Raw genomic sequence first — 12,915 nt, 5'->3', positions numbered from 1 at the left:
TGGCCATACAAGGGCTTTACAGTGGCTTGTATTTCAGCAGAAAACAATTGCAGAGGCATTTTAGTATTTTGATGCTTCTTTTTGTGTGTGTAATATATTTATTTATTATTTTTTTTTTATTTTTTTGCACACGGTGGGAGTTTGTCTTTTAATACATTGATCTGTGTTGGTGGCGCTGTGGTGCTCTTAACCAATTTTATATGTCAGTTACACTAAGAGAAAGGGGAGAGAGGTGGGGCAAGGTTTGATCTGATCTCTGTACATTCTATGACAACGATCTGGAATTGTCTCTGTGTACAGCCATGCAGGTGCTGGTGGGGGGTCATACAAATTAGGAAGGTGGATTTTATTGCTTAGCTCAGTTAAAAAAAAAAAAAAAAAATAGAACTAAGAATCTGAAAAGATCTCCATTAAAGTCAGACAATGGCAATCAGAACAATATGTGATCTATCTTCTAGGCTGCTGAGCTCTGCATGGAGGAGTAAATTGGATTGGGGGGGGGGTCATTATTGTTCTTTAGGAATATTGCATAAGAGTTATTTAACAATTTAAACATAAAGTAAAGACTATTGATGCTATCAGAACATTTGCTCTTTTGAAATTTGTGCACAGCCAGTGTTTTAATATAAATTAAAAAAAAAAATTAAAGTAATAAAATATATATAATGTGTTTAATCATATTGATACCTTCTATATAATCTTTTTATTACTTTAACATTATGTATATATTTTATTTAGATACTGTGTACTTTTTATATTTTACTTTTGATTCCAGCTATGTGATAATTAGTACATTATTTACTTTAATAAATACTTTATCAGCTTTCTTACCTTTTTTTTTTATATTATGTACTTGACTTTATCAGTATTTACTACTTTTATATAGGGTATATTTTATTTATATTATCAGCAATATTACCTTTTTATATATCGTATACATTATCAGTATTGTTACTATATATATATATATATATATATATATATATATATATATATATATTACTTTTTCATCATTACAGTTTGCCACATTATGTGTTTGAAAATCAACCAAACTAATCATCAAAATGCAGGATTCAGAAGAATAAGCCCCATGTTCTATAGCAGGATTCAGCAGTATAAGCCTCAAGTTATATGGCATTAAAGGAAAGTGAGAGTATTTGAAAAGTTGCACTTTATTCCATTTTGAGGGTGGGTGTTCTGCTACAGTCAAAATGGCTGTTCTGTCAGAACATTCCTGTGTGATCCTCAGATCTGTTTAGAGCATGTGAAATTAGTGGAATTTTTTTTTTGGGGGGGAGGGGGTCTAATTCACGGTAATTTAAATGGCATGATGACTAAATTCTACTTCCTTTATAGAAACTCAACTTCTGGCTCACAATGTCCGGATGTTTGTTTGTTTATACAAGTAACTACAAGAATGACTCGTTATAGGGGCATATGCAGTGATTCTGACAGTCACCAAACATTTACTGCAGGTCAATCTTCCATATGTGTGTTCAATGACAGTGATTGATTCACTACTAGTAAATGTCTGGAGAAAGTCACATTTACTGCTTTATAAATCTTGTTTCGGTTTTATCATGCCTGCTAATGAATGTTTGATGTAAAGTTTGCTATAAGGCTGAATTCCATGAAAACTAAAACTTCCCCCTTGCAACGGGCCTGCACTGCAAGAGTTAATGGCTTGTTAACTACTTGCCGACCGCAGATAGCCGAATGACAGCTACACTGCGGCCGGCCAGTTCTGGGAGGGCGTCATATGACGTCCTCCCGGAACGTGCTCTCCTGCACGCCCCCGGAACGTGCTCTCCTGCACGCCCCGGGGGCACGTACCCGGCGATCTCCGTGATCGCTGTGTCCTACGGACACAGCTGATGACGTGATGTGGTAAAAGGCCAATCAGAGCGGCCTTTTACCACGTGATCAGCCGTGTCCAATGACACGCTGATCACTGGGAAATGCAATTGACGGTTCTCGGCTGCACTTTCTTCACGCTGTCAGAGCGTGAGGAAAGTACTGTCGAGAACTGGCAGTTGTCAGAGCAGGGATCGGCACCGATCATCAGTGCCCTGATGATCGGTGCCCAGCAGTGCCACCAGTTCCGCCCACCTGTGCCCAGCAGTGTGCCCATCAGTGCACCCTCCTGTGTCCAGCAGTGCACCCACCTGTGCCACCCAGCAGTGCCACACACCTGTGCCCAGAAGTGCCACCTACCTGTGCCCAGCAGTTCCACCCACCTGTGCTGTCTATCAGTGCCACCTATCAGTGCCTCCTATCGTGCCAGCTCATCAGTGCTGCCTATCAGTGCCCATCAGTGCTGCCTATTAGTGCCCATCAGTGCTGCCTCATCAACGCACATCAGTGAAGGAGAAAAATTACCTGTTTGAAAAATTTTATAATAGAAACAAACGTTTCTTTTTCTAATTTTTTGCAGTTTTTTTGTTTATAGCGCAAAAAGTAAAGTGCCCAGCGGCGATTAAATACCACCAAAAGAAAGCTCTATTTGTGAGAAAAAAATGATACAAATTTCATATGGGTACAATCTTGCATGACCATGCAATTGTCAATCAAAGTGCGACAGCGCTGAAAGCTGAAAATTGGCCTGGTAAAGAGGGGGATATAAGTGCCTGGTAGGCAAGTGGTTAAGGTGGATTTGGAAAAGCAACTTTTACTTACCTGAACCTTCACTCCTGCAGGCTTCTCCACACTGCTAGGTCAGTTCCTGCAGGCTTCTCTGTGCTGCTACATCAGTCCCTGCAGCCTTTTCCCTCATACACTCCAGTGTTCTAAGGTCCTCTGATGTCATCAAAACTAATACAGTGATCATAGCCCTGCATTGGAAGTAAGGAAGCCAAGGGACAGTTCATCGCTTGAGCATAGGGGTGCGTTGTCTTCCAGGGAAGAAGCGGATCAGGTAAGTAAAAGTGTTTTTTACTGTCCCCTAGACATAAGCAAGCAGGTAAACCTCACAGTACAGGCACAGCCATATTGTAAGGGAGAGGTTTTAATTTTACTGGAGTTGGACTTTAAAATAGGACATGTAGTCAGTATCATGTAAAGTGAACCTGTCACAAGACTAATGCAGCAGCTGTTACCATCAAGAATACTCAATGCTGAGTAAAGTAAAATCGCACAACAGTTTCCTGTTTACACTTCCATGCATTTTAAAAAAGGGAACTTGTCATTAAAGTGGACCTAAAGTAAAACGAAAATGTGCCCTGTGATTCACAATGATAAAAAGAACACCTAAATCCCACAAATGCCTACCTAGGCCAGTCTGTTCCTTTTTGCTTTATATAGAGCCATGGTAAAAATATGGAAATAACAGCAAGACAGTGGCAGGCCGGACTTTGTAGAATCCCACTAAGGGGCATATGTAAGTTCCATTGTAATAGAAAAGTGCATGAAGTATGCCAACCTAAATAATTTTATTTTACCTAAAGCTGAATTCCAGATGAAATACAGTACATATATTAGTAACCTTACCTGCCAAAGGATTTGTATTGGTGTACATCCAGTCTTGAAACCTACACAGCTCTGCTGCAAGTCTGGTTTTTCTCTGCTGCAGTTAGGTAACATGCACATGTCTTGCTCCTTCCCAGTCTTTGGACAATGACTGGAGAAGCAGAAGACTGAGCTCCTCTTTTTCACTCTTCTCTCTCCTTATATCAGCATGTCATTTGCTAGTACATGAGCATTTTAGCACAAATGATTGGCTCCCAGTCCCATCCCTCACTCTCCTAGAGCTGTACTGCTGTACAAGGGCTGCAAGAAGCTGATAGCAAGTCAGATTCAGTTACTTAAAGTGGTTCTACAGGCTGAAAGTATTTTTAACTTCATGAATTCTTCATACAATCTATGTATGAAGGTAAAAAAACCTTCAGTGTTTCCACCAGCCCCTCCTATTACCTACTTGAGCTCAATCTCAATCCAGCTCTGTGCATGAAAGCAGCCGCTTTCCTGGCTCTCTCCTTCCTCATCGGTTCAGACGCAGCAGAGGGAGCAATTGGCTCTCACTGCTGTCAATCACAGCCTGTAAGGAGGAAGTAGGAGGGCAGGGCTGAGCTATGCTGTGTGTGATTTATGGACACACAGAGTTGGCTCGGGAGCAAGCATGCATGAGTGCCACCATAGCAAGAGGCAGGGGGGATGAGCCAGGAGCGGAAGCAGGGGACCTGAGAAGAGGAGGATCGAGGCTGCTCTTTGCAAAACCATTACACAGAGCAGGTAAGTATAACGTTTGTTATGGGAAAACAATCCCTTTACAATCACTTTAAGATATCCATAGAAGGATCATAATTTGACTGGTTCAGCAGGGACTACCTGAATTTTGATCACTGTATGGTAACTGCGCTTGTACAGAAGTCGGTCTACCGATTGATTTCTGCACAACCACCTTGCTGGAAAATGTCTGCTCGATCAGCTATAGCCTGCAACCCTGATCTGTGTATTCTGACGAAATGCACAGAATAGAAAGAAACATATAGAGAAACAGCAGGGAGAGTGCCGTCGTCCACATTGAAAGTGTCTGCATTTAAAACAGAGTTACATTGATTTGTGTATGTTGGAATCTGCCATTGTCTGACTTGCTGTCCACCTGTTCGTTCCAAGGCAGTTCGCTTGTTCACGGCAATACTGAGCAGGGGTTGTACTGCCCTAGAATTAACATGCAGCATTTCAGCCAGACAGTGGTGGTCTCTATCAGAACAGTATTTCATTTTATCACATTTCCTGCTAAGAATGTGTACTGGAAGAGCTTTGTTCAGTAAAAGTGATTTCTATTTCTCAATATAGATGTAAAGGAAAGGCATTCTCAGGAAGCAGAGTGTAGATGAGGTATTTACTAATGATATTCTGCCCATTTACATTTTTTTTTTTAATGTATTTTTTGTAAGTTTCAGGCAGTGGTCACATGAGCACTCTCTGTTTTGTACTGTGAAGACAAGAGCTGGAGACAGAGTGAGGCTGCATTAGAAAGTCCCTTCCACTGCTGTAATAGTGCCGCCCCAAATGGGTGATAGCGCTGCTCCCTGCCAGAGCTACTGGAAGTCAAGCAGAGAGGGCGTGCCCTGCTCTGTGGCTGCGCATCACCATGTAAGTCCCTTGTGGAAGCGCTCTCACAGGTGACAACGCCACTGCTGCATTGCACTGGCACCAGGGGCAGACTAACAACTCATGGGGCCCCCGGGTAATAGGGGATCATGGGGCCCCTGTGTCCTTGCCCAAACTGAAAAAAGCCTATGAAAAAGGTACCAGGGGCATCTCATGGGGCCCCCTACTGACCCCGGGCCCTCAGGCAGTGCCCAAGTTATCAAATGGTCAGTCCGCCCCTGACTGGCACTGTCACCTTACTAAAGAAAGTGCCATTGACTGTATTCAAACTGGTAGAATTTATTTTTTTTTCCTCTATGCAGAAGTAAATAAAACAAATATAGGCACAGGCTATGCAGGAACAAGACCAACGTTTAATTAAATCTTATTTTCTGAGTTTACATACAATCTAATGAAGAAAAAAGCATCCAAGAGGGGACTTTGATGTGAGTTCATACAAAGTAGTGTGAAGACAAAAACATTCAAGGAGCTAGCTGGCTTAGGTTACGTTGCTGAGTACCTTGGCAAATTACCAGAAAGAAAACATTTAAAAATGGAAGGAATGACCGAAGCATAAAGGAGCCCACATTCCTTTAAAAAAAATCCAATGTGTTTCGGGGGTCATAATAAAGCCCCCCCCCCCCCCCTTCATTAGGGCTTCAGTTAAAATGAGAACCTTTAAACAGATTCAGATTAGAGCTTTCCTGTGTGAATCTGTGTTGGGAAGCTAATTGCTGGATCAGGAGAGTTACTGGCCAACAGTTTCTGTGCAAGCAATCAAGATGAGTAACAAGTTTGGTCTGGCACTCCTATTTAACCATACAATTTAATGCCACTTTCTGCAAAAATGTCAGCATATTCAACTGAAACATTTACCAAAAATCTAAGATTCATAAAGTACACTTAGAGCTATTAACCATCCAGACATCAAAATGGAGGAGCACTGCTCAATACTATTGGATGAAAGTTTGTAGTCTGTTTACTAAACAACCTCTGATTCAAACTACACCGCTTAGCAGGAATGTTCAGGTTTTGGCCCAAACTGTGCAGATGATTGGCTGAAGAATGATCATCCTAAACTGAGAACATTTTTTGGGTCTTCTACAAAACTCACTTCTCCTCATCGCCAAATTTATTTATCCCTTTTTAACAGTATACTCTTTTCACTCTACATTTTTTGCTATTGGTTTTTTGTATCTATGGATTGAAATCATAAATATGTGAAGGAAAAGATGTGAAAAAGAGAGGAAGAGAGGAAGGTGCTTCAAAGTGCAGTATAGACAATTTATTAGTGAACAACAGATAAATTGCACTTACAAAATATATAGTTAAAGACTCATCGTGTGGTGTGTTAAGATCCAGGTGAGACATCCAGCCGTCCAGCAGCAGCTCAGTCTATAGGATCAGTTAGTATGACCCAGGATGTGTTTGTGTATCAAAATGGAGTCTGAAGCAGGAGCCTACTGAATATGCTCTGAAACGCGTTACCGCCCCCTTCACCTCCTACATCCAGACTCTGCTTTCCAAGCCTCATTTTGGTACAGTAAATTGTCTATACTGCACTTAGAGGCGCCTTCCTCTCTTTTTCATGTTTACTGAATTAGAGCCTTGCTTCCACTCTAAGAAGAGATGCCTCAGTGTTATTGCTCCCATCCATCCCTGATATCCATCTGGCATCTTTATCCTACAGCTACAGAGGCTGGGCTCTAACAAGCGCGCCCTATATAATATACATTTTCTACTATTCAACATGCCATCTTACCCTTTCACCCAAATGAAAAATGGGTAGAAACTTTCATTATGACAACAGTCAGGTTGCTGTGCCAAAGATGCTCACTTTAGAAGATTTCTGTAAAATTTTGCAAGGGGGGGGGGGGCAAAATACCAGATGCAAGTCCCCCTGTATCTGGTATTGCACCATTGGGCTTGCTTGTTATTTTTGGTGAGTAGCTAATCCTGACATATTGTCTATCAAGGATTAGTTTGTTGTATACTTACACATGATGGGATGGTAATGTATAGCAGTGGATTCTGAAGGTGTCCAATAGACACAAAGGGGTTCATTTAGTAAAACCAGAATCTGCATAGAAACCAATGAGCTTCCATTTTTTTTTTTTTTTTTTGGTCAAAGCTTTTAATTGATCAAGCAAAAGTTAAAAGTGGATTGGCTACCATGCACAGTAAATGAACCCCAAAGTCCGTGCCTGAATGTTTCTCTCGTATTAGCTGAACATTATTTTGTATGTGTTGTTCAGATACCTACAACACTGGTCATATCTGGTGGAACAACATGGTTCATCAAAATCCAACCAAGTTGAACAATTTTTATTCAGGATTGGTCAGCTTAGGAGTGTCTGCAGAGTTTATGGACAATTTGGTTGATCGACTATCATGTCCTTTTGTGTGTTTGTTTTTTTTTTTTTAAATATATATTATCCCTTGGACATGATTTGGTATGTAAAGTGAACATGGCTTTGCATTACATACCTAGCTGAGTGAATGTTCACTGTCCTATGTAAATAGTATCTACACCTTTACTAAAGTAGCCCCATTGTTTTCTGATTCTACTGAAACTGTGTAGGTCAAGCGTCAATCATGCTGTATATAAATATATGTCCTTGGATAACACCATGGATTCTACTGAAATATCCTGACCAGTCAGAAACAGGACTGACAATTCAGTATCACAAGGCAGATTTAGATGCAAAATAGACTTACAGTAAGGGAAACCTGTGCTGAGAGAAAAGAGGAGGCTGCTATTGTTTTGTAAAAATGCTAGTTGCCTAATGGTCCCTACCTTTCTTTCTAATTCACCGACCAGCAAGAATCATGCAGCAAGTAGAATCTGAGTCAAGTCGGCACACCTGGCTGGCAGAGTTTATTTGGATCAGTAAGGGCTTGTTCACACTTGACTGTTTTTCCAACTCTTGCCAAACGCCCCTATAGCATTTGACAATCGTTGGTCCAGCGTTTGCGGAGCGTTTTTTAACGCTCCGCAAACAACGCATGCACGGTTTAGCGGCGGTTGCTAGGCGTTTGCAAAGAGTTAAAAACGCCCCACAAATGCCTATAATGAAGTTTGAATGTTGTTAACGCTCCACAAACGCCCTGCAACCGCGTCGCAACCGCACCGCAAACGCCAGCCGGGCGTTTGCGGAGCGGCACCATAGACTTGAATAGGAGGCTTCAACTCCTCCTGACTCGACCAGAGGCGTCCGTTTTGCCGCAACGCTAATGCTCCTGTGTGAACAGCACAATGTGCTGCAATGTGCAGAATTTTCCCAGGCATTTGGGAAACAGTAAAAACGCTTCCCAAACGCCTGTCTGCCGCTTGCAAACAAGGCTAGTGTGAACATAGCCTAAGTCTGTTTTTTTTTTTTTTTTTTTTCAACAGAACAAGCACTCCAGTAGATGTATGGTTAAGAGAGACAAACCACTTACCATTGTCAGGGGTGCTTACTCTTCTTTATTCATGTAAAATGTTTATCCCAAAAGAAGAAAAACTGTTGCTGTAACTGCAGTGTAGTGGCTCATGTACACGGGGCGTTTGGAAAACTCTTCTGAACGATGGAAACTGACTGCTGAGATAGAGAGAGCAGAAGCAGAGCGAGCAGTATGTGTTGAGATGACCTGTCTTTTCTGATGGTATTCACTATGGATCCCATCATGAGCATAATGCAGGACGTTCTACCATTTTGTTCCTTCACGTGACACCTGGAACTGACTGCGCTGGTGTACCGGGTCCATTTGAATACATGGAAAACACTTTGCATGCATTTCTGGTTATGAAAAAAGGCTCTAGACAGCATCTGGACATAGAACAGTTAAAAAACGCTTATAAAAGCGGTTAACTGCATTTACAAGCCTTTACACGTGTTTACAAGCATTTGGCGTTTGAAACACCGGTAAAATCTACTCCTGAACGCAAATTTGGTGCATTCAAAAAAACGACCGTAAACTCAGCTGCCTGTAAACAACTGTGAAAGACTGTGTACATGGACACATAGGAAAACATTAGGGAGAGTTCACAGGGTGCTGAAAAAACAACTCTCAACAGCTCCTGAACGTCAGTTAAGGAGCTGCAGTGTATATGAGCCCTAAGCTGGAGTTTGGCTTCAATTTGTTAGATGTACTAGCAGATTTAGATACACTAATACGCAAGCTTTCCCTAAGGGCACTGCTTAAGGGGAGAAGCCAGGAACACTAGTGGGGACCCAAAAAAGAAGAGGATCCGGGCTGCTCTGTGCAAAATCACTGAACAGAGCAGGTAAGTATAGACATGTTTGTTTAGTTAAAGAAAAAAAACCCCAGAGCTTTAGTGTCACTTTAATCTAGCCAGTAAAGGGTATCTCTTAAAGGATAAGTTCACCTTTGGGAACATGTTACATGTTTCACCAGATTTTAGGGTGGAACATGTAACATGTTCCCATAGCTGCAGTAGCGCTTGCCGCCCCCCTCCCTCTGGCAGATAGTACGGGGGAAACTTCTCCCCATACTATCTGTCAGATTTGTTGGTTCGCGCCACTCGGCCGCGTCACTCACTCAGAGTTCTGTGAAGGAGTGCCTACAAGTCCTGGCAGTCTTAGCGGCTCTCGGCTAGTTTTCAATAAACTACCAAGGCGCTGTGGAGCCCCATGGTAGTTCATTGAAGCTTCCTGTCAGAAAATCTGCTTGTAAAAAATACATAAATGTTGTCCGAAGTGTGAGCAAAAAATATTATACAGATAAATATAATAGTAACTAATATGTAAACAGTGAAGTGCTCAAAATCCACAAGTGAAATGTTATCACAGACCGTCCATAAAATGCTTAGAATCCACATAAGTAAAATTAAACACAGAGAGTCCTTATAGGTGAAAGTTAATCCCCTGAATCTTGCAATCAGTAGTGAACACTCTTCATTCCATCAATGTGAATCGCTACCACCATATTATCAAATCAGAAGGTTACCAGAAAATCAGATCCCTTAATTATTGGGGGTCCAAATATGCTCAGTATAGGTGTTAATCCATCCAGGCTCATGGGCTTTATCTGGGACCCAATGCTCCGCTCTGATACCACCAAGCCATTCTGATGTTAGGAATCAAGGTTGGCTCCTCGAACATTGAAATACACAATTGTGTACCCAGGCATGTTTGCAGGTATGACAAATATATAAAACTTTTCCCTTTCACAAATACGTGCCAAAATAATAAAACACACAAATAAAAAAATAAAAAATATAAATGAAAAAAATATAAAACAAATAGTCCAAAATATCAAAATATCCCAAATACAAAAATAATCCAAAATAATATCGAAAAATATATAAAAAATCAAGAAAATTCAAAATAGTCCCCACAGGTGTAAATAATTTTCTTTCTTCTTTCAAAAACTCCTTCTCAATACCCGCAAATCCTGATGACCGTACACCTCAAAAAGAAAAAAAACTCAACATAGTGTCATACCTTTTAAATAATAAATCCCACGTGCCACTCGCTGTGCAGCATGCAAATTCAATGTGTGTGTATACTCTATACACGAGCATACAATACACATATATATGTTAAAGTGAATATATGAAAAACACTCTCACAAAGAATAGTGTCCTAAGCCCAAAGTGAGAAACAGCTCCAACACATCACTGCAAGTGTGTATCACCACACCCTATATACATCAGTGATCAGTGAAATGACACTCTCCAACACATATACTGATGGGTAATTACCCTATATAAGAAATATCAAGGCACAGCACCACTCAGGGTTAGATATCTCCTCATCACAGTTTCCTCCAATACCAGGGTTTTTCTTCCATTATCCTCTAGTAAATCCACAATCCCAAATACTGTATAAAAATTTTCCTTTATTTGGTAACTCACATACACTTTTCAGTGAAAACAGCTCCTCCTCGCAGGGAATTCAAGTGTAGGCAGAATCAGGGAGACATATACACTTTTCAGTGAGAACAGCTCCTCCTCGCAGGGAATTCAGGTGTAGGCAGAATCAGGGAAACATTGGCCACATGTTCCCACTTCCAAGATGGCCGCGATCGCACTTCCGGTCAACGTCGATACGTCTGACGTCACGTGTTTCTGACGCGTTTCGTCACTTCCTATGACTTTTTCAGAAGGCCCTTATTATATATTTGTGAAAGGGAAAAGTTTCATATATTTGTTTAATTAACCTTCAAGGGTGGAGGTGATAACTTTTCTGGGATATGATAAGGTGATTTGTTGCTGTGCATAAATTTAAATGTTTGCAGGTATGGCTGGCAGCTGCAGGAAAAGGGTCACAATCACAGTGCCCACAGGGAACATTTATTATTTTTGTCAAAAAGGTGAACTTATCCTTTAAACGTCACACCACCTAACACCGTACAGTGCTTTACTACTGTTCGTATGATGCAAATGTATAACACATGAGGAAGGGTCTAGGCTTGGAAGAATCCACATAGTCCCTTTTTAGCTTTTCTTTCTATTTCTTGTAAGAGCATTCTCTCCAGTGACCATCACTAATGCACTGTGAGCTATAGATATTGTAATTATTAGCAGGGGTTCCCTGAGCACAAAAAGTTATTTCAAGGGTTACTCTCATGGTAAAGAGGTTGAACAAGGCTGCTCTAGTCTAGACCATAATAAATTTGCAGAAGCAACAGGCTGAGGAAGCCAATATTGATATTCAGACGTGTTTCTAAGTCAGCTGAGAAATGCCTCGTCATGCAGTGTTTCATGTCTTCTAGGGATGATTGTTTATTTCAGCTGCTTTTTTGTTTGGAGTTTCCTGAGGCCACCAAGGATAGTCTGACTCCTAGACACAACATCCAAGGACACACTATTGTGGAAGGAAGATGTCACCTACATTAACAAGGAAAACTCATGTAACTGTTCATAATTATTAAACATAACACATTCTCTGAGGGTTATAGAGAAATCTGCAACCTCCAAATCCCAGGTGCCCAACCTGTGGCCCAAGGGCCACATGCAGCCCTTTGGTACTTGCTGTGTGACCCTTTCCAAGACCCAGTAGTCAGTAGGGGAAGCAATCATTTGTGAAGAGATTTTAATGACATTGATCTCTAGCAGTCTCATGTAGCATGTCTCTCTTGTAGTGTCTGTTCACTCTCCAAGCACCTATATTGCGTGTCTGCAGTCCCTGATCATTTCAGGTAGTATGTCTGAGGTCTCTGACAGTGTTCTGTTGTATACTGAACATTATACTGAACCCCCCCACTCCATGTATGTTGACAATCACTGCTCTAAATTGTTCCTGAATGCTGACATTACTTGGTAAATATTCCAAATATAAGCTAACTTGGCATTTTCACCTAGTGGTAAATGTACGTGTTCTCAATAGCTCATTGAGACTCATTTGAATGCAGAATTTGATAGTCATAAAGTACAATTCTGGTGCACAGTTTAAATCCCCATACTCCCTTTACTGCCCAGTAACTGTCTCAATTAGGAGTATTGTGATAAGTCTACCATAAATATGACTAGCAAACTATTAAGGAATCATTTTGATATAATCCATACTCTGAAACTGTTGTACCGTAGGATTCATTGGCAACTTGTAGAGAACGCTATCTGTTCATTTAGTTTTTCTTGGAAGGTGATGAAAAATATGCGTGGGATCCTCATCAGAGACCCAGGTGAAAAAGGAAGGCCAGTCTGTACAGAGAGTAGTTTGTGGTATAGTTGAAATGTATAGTAACCACAATGTATATAGTTGGTACATGTAGTCCACAAAGACCACAGTTTAAATTTGTATAGCCCATTAAAGTTGCACATAGACAGAGCATGATGTAATGAAGAATCTGATCTTCTGTCGGTTTTCCAGTTTGTTT

At 41.0% G+C, this 12,915-nt stretch overlaps 1 protein-coding gene across 2 annotated transcripts in view; it reads left to right on the top strand.

Annotated features, from left to right (window-relative positions):
* Positions 1–12,915, top strand: part of EPC1 (enhancer of polycomb 1) — a 119,779-nt gene that overhangs the window by 1,391 nt on the left and 105,473 nt on the right. The gene's annotated exons all lie outside the window — the stretch shown is intronic.

The sequence above is a fragment of the Staurois parvus genome, unplaced genomic scaffold (assembly GCF_062004578.1).
Source record: "Staurois parvus isolate SC_StPar_1 unplaced genomic scaffold, SC_StPar_1.0 ptg000061l, whole genome shotgun sequence".
Lineage (NCBI taxonomy): Eukaryota > Metazoa > Chordata > Amphibia > Anura > Ranidae > Staurois > Staurois parvus.
The sequence above is the reverse complement of the archived record's forward strand: the minus strand, read 5'-3'. Positions and strand labels throughout refer to the sequence as shown.